Source organism: Lycium barbarum, chromosome 1, assembly GCF_019175385.1.
Source record: "Lycium barbarum isolate Lr01 chromosome 1, ASM1917538v2, whole genome shotgun sequence".
Taxonomy (NCBI): Eukaryota; Viridiplantae; Streptophyta; class Magnoliopsida; order Solanales; family Solanaceae; genus Lycium; species Lycium barbarum.
The window spans coordinates 78398464-78403167 of NC_083337.1; positions in this window are offsets into that span (position 1 = coordinate 78398464).

The following is a 4704-nucleotide window of genomic DNA, read 5'->3' on the forward strand; positions in this document are numbered from 1 at the left end:
TTCTCGTCTATTTCAGCTCCATTAATGAAGCTAACCCAGAAGTCGGCGAAATTTCAGTGGAACGATGCTTGTGAGCGTAGTTTCCAAGAGTTGAAAGACAGATTGACTTCAGCCCTAGTGTTAACACTTCCAGAAGGGCCAGAAGGCTATGTTGTATATTGTGACTCTTCCGGTGTGGGACTAGGATGTGTATTGATGCAGCATGTCAAAGTTATTGCATATACCTCAAGACAATTGCGGAAACATGAAAAGAATTATCCAACTCATGATCTCGAATTGGCTGCGGTTATTCATGCCTTGAAGATATGGAGACATTATCAGTATGGTGTGCACGTCGATATTTATACAGATCACAAGAGTCTCTAGCATATTTTCAAACAGAAGGAGTTAAATTTGCGGCAGAGGCGATGGTTAGAATTACTGAAGGATTACGATATGAATATTCTATATCATCCCGGAAAAGCGAATGTGGTAGCCGATGCGCTTAGCCGTCGATAAATGGGTAGTTTGTGTGAAGTTCCTTCAGAAAAGTAAGAAATGGTTCGTGAGCTCCATCGATTAGCAAATCTCGGAGTACGTGCAATTGATTCGGGTAGCACAAGTATTAGCATCAATGACCCCACAGTGTCATCTTTGAGTATAGAAGTGAAGGAACGACAATATGAAGATTCTCAGTTAAGCCATTACCGAGACCTATCTCGTGAAAAAGAGAAGTCTCCATTTGAAGTTTCCATAGATGGGGTCCTTAGATATCAGGGCAGGCTATGCATACCGGATGTGGCAAATTTGGGCCAACGAATTTTAGAGGAAGCACACTATTCTCGGTATTCTATTCATCCGGGTGCGACCAAGATGTATCATGACCTCAAATCACTGTATTGGTGGGATGACATGAAACGGGACATAACGGAATTTGTAGCTCAATGTCCAAATTGTCAACAAGTAAAGGCCGAACATCAGAAGCCAGGGGGCTTATTACAGGCAATGGAGATTCCTACGTGGAAATGGGAAGAGATTAATATAGATTTCATTGTAGGATTACCTCGCTCCCGAGGCAAATGCGATTCTATAAGGGTGATCGTGGATAGATTGACCAAAGCAGCTCACTTTCTTCCAGTCAGGACCACGTATTCAGCGGAAGATTATGCTAGGTTGTACTTGAAAGAAATTGTGCGACTTCACGGAAATCCATTAGCCATTATTACAGACAGAGGGGCACAGTTTACAGCCAAGTTTTGGAATTCCTTCCAGGAAGGTTTAGGTACCTAAGTCAAGCTCAGTACGGCGTTTCATCCATAGACGGATGGACAAGCCGAACGTACTATTCATACCTTGGAGGATATACTACGAGCGTGTGTGTTGGATTTTGGCGATAGTTGGGAGGAGCATTTACCCCTTATAGAATTCACATACAACAATAGCTACCATTCCGATATTCAAATGGCTCCATATGAAGCTTTGTATGGAAGGAAATGTAGATCTCCAATTGGATCGTTTGAGACCGGAGAGACACAATTAATAGGCCCCGATCTGATTCAACAAGCACTCGAAAAAGTCAAGGTGATACGAGATCGATTATTGACAGCCCAAAGTCGCCAGAAGTCTTATGCGGACAACCGCCGATGAGACTTGGAATTCCAAGCCAATGATTGGGTATTCTTGAAAGTATCGCTAATGAAAGGGGTAATGAGGTTTGGCAAAAAGGGGAAGTTGAGCCCAAGATATATTGGACCTTATAGAATTATCCGTAAGGTGGGTCGTGTAGCATACGAACTGGAATTGCCTTCAGTGCTTGAGTCCGTACATCCAGTTTTTCATGTTTCGATGCTCCGCAAGTGCATTGGAGACCCAACAAGAATAGTTCCGGTTGATGATGTCCAAGTGACAGAGAAATTGACATATGAAGAAGTACCGGTTGCCATTTTAGATAGACAGGTGCGAAGACTTCGAAATAAAGAGGTTTCTTCAGTCAAAGTCTTGTGGCGAAACAATAATCGGGAAGAAATGACTTGGGAAGCGGAGGAGAATATGCAAGACAAATATCCGCATTTATTCCAACCCCCAGAGGAGGTTCAAGATGCAACGTCGACGAGATGAGGTACATATGCTTTATTTTATACTGTTGGTTGTGTATGGCCATAGATATGTTGATATTATGATGCAGCCCTGTGAGGCGATGATATTATGGGTTGTTGTGACAGGTTGGTAGTGCCCAATTATAGGGGAAACTCTGGTGAAATTTTCGTAGAATCCCTGTTTAACATTCGAGGACGAATGTCCCAAAAGGGGGGAAGGATGTTACACCTTGAAAAATGCCCCTTACATATACTGTGAATAGGACAATGAAGGTCATGACGTATACGGTGTTTTGATGAGTAAGAAATAGTATTTGACATTCCTAAAAGAGAATTTAAAAGCATGGGAGATAAGGAGAGATAGTTGCAAAGAAAAGCAAACCATATGTGGTGTATCGGGTAAGAATAACGAGACAACGAGAACGAAACGGAATCACTGGGCATTATACGACCCAATCTACGGACCGTATAATTTATACCAGCCGTAGATTGGACCGTATAATTGGCCAAGAAGGCCACCAGCCACTGGACCAAATGTACGCCCATACATACGGTCTGTATAAATAGTACGGATTGTATGTTGGTCCGTATAAGTTGGCTCGGCCAGCTTTTAAGTTTAAGTGCAAGGGTCCATTTATTTCATCCATTTCATTTCCTCCACTCTCCAACTTAAGATGTCTCTTGAAAAGTCTCAAAATACTTCCACCACAAAAATACCAAGGAAATCAATGATCAACAACATTAAATTCATGAATCAAAGTGTATGAAACCTAAGTAGAGTTCATCTTCCTCAAAGAAAATCAAAGGAGATGAGATAAGGTTTTGGTGCTAGAGGAGTATTCTCATTCAAGGCTGGTTCAACTATCATCTAAGGTAAATTTCCTGACTTTAGCATGTTGTTTAAGGTGTTAGAAGACTAAGAAGCTTGAATTATAGAAAGACATGGAAAATGGGTCTTGAATGAGTGAATAGTGTAACAATTGGAAGATAGTTGAATGGAATCATGAAAGTTGGTACGTTATGATTATGAATATGATATAAATGATGTTTAGACCATGAGATAAGTATTATACATGAGAAAATGCGATAACGAGTTAAATCCATTAAATGTGGAAAAATTGGAGAAAAATGGTGGATTTCTCTTAATGTGTATGAGCGAGGAATGCTGATAATATATTGTGAGTGTTGTTGTAAATGTTTGGGAGTTACAATAGAACATGGGAAAAGTAGTAGAAACAAAGGAGATGCTGCCAAATTTTCTCTAGGAATAATGATGCGTTCTTATGGTCGATTGACTAATTATAATGCGCATTCTCTCGTGAAGGTAGTGACGTGATACTGAAGGGAGAACGAGTGAACGATAGCGAAACTAAGCGACGAAGGTATGTGAGGCTAGTCCTTTCTTTCTAATGGCATGAATCCTATATCATAAATTCCATTCCTCTTTATGAGTGCCTATATTCCGGAAAGCTAAAAGCCTATGTCCATAAGTGCTCATATAAGATAAAGAGATATGATAATGATGTTATTTATTGCTCACACTCACCTTATGTATTACTTCCTTCAAGGTGAGGCAGAATGTTCATATATGTCCATAATGGAATCGAGTGTTCACGACCTTACGTCACCTCGATAGAGTGTAGTTGTCTAGAGTCTTTATGCATGTGTGATGACAAGTATATTTTGATAAGCATATTATTATAAGAATTTTATGATGAGCATGTCCCGATTGCATCACACCGGGCCTAGTTGGCCGGGCAGTCACCGCCAAGGCGGGCGGCTATACAGATACACCATGACCTTTTGGCATGGGCAGACACCACTAGTGGGCGGCATGAGATGGTACCCCGGACGCGGGAGGCCTGGGCGCGGGCTAATGTTATTGATTATCACACCGTTCCGACATGGACGGGCAGCTTACATATTATGCATACATGACATGATAATGAGTATGAGTAAGACAGCATGCATTACTTCCTTTATGATGGTCATTCGGATCCAGATGTTTCATATTGATGTTTTCATTATATTATTGTTGTCTTTCTTCATTGTTTACGCCTCTCATAATTAGTACTATATTCGTACTGACGTCCGTTTTCTTTGGACGCTGTGTTCATGCCCGCATGTTGACAGGGAGGCGAGCTTGATCCAGAATCTTAGGAGCTGTCAACTGATTGGAAGCACTCCATTGTCCGGAGGTGCTTATGATTATTCTTTTGGTATATATGCATACTTTGGGCACGACGGAGTCTTGTTCAGTCTATGTATATAGTATGTCAGTAGAGGCTCGTAGATACGCAGTGTGGGTTAGATGGTCTCACAAGATGTTATCATACGTATATATATTTTTGATGGCCGAGAGGCTAATGTATATAAAGCATTTATGTTTCTATATAAAATATGTTTTCCTATAATTTCATCTACAAGTTGATAAAAAGGGCATTAAATGAGTAAGATGAGTAGTAGATCAAGCGGTGCTCGGTGGCTAGCTCCGGGTACCCGTTGCGGCCCCTAGCTGGGTTGTGACAAATAGCAATGCCCATAGAAATGTAGATAAGGCGACGAGGCTAACAAAATGACATCCAAAATATAGGCCGACAAGGCCAAACACATATAACCATATACAGAT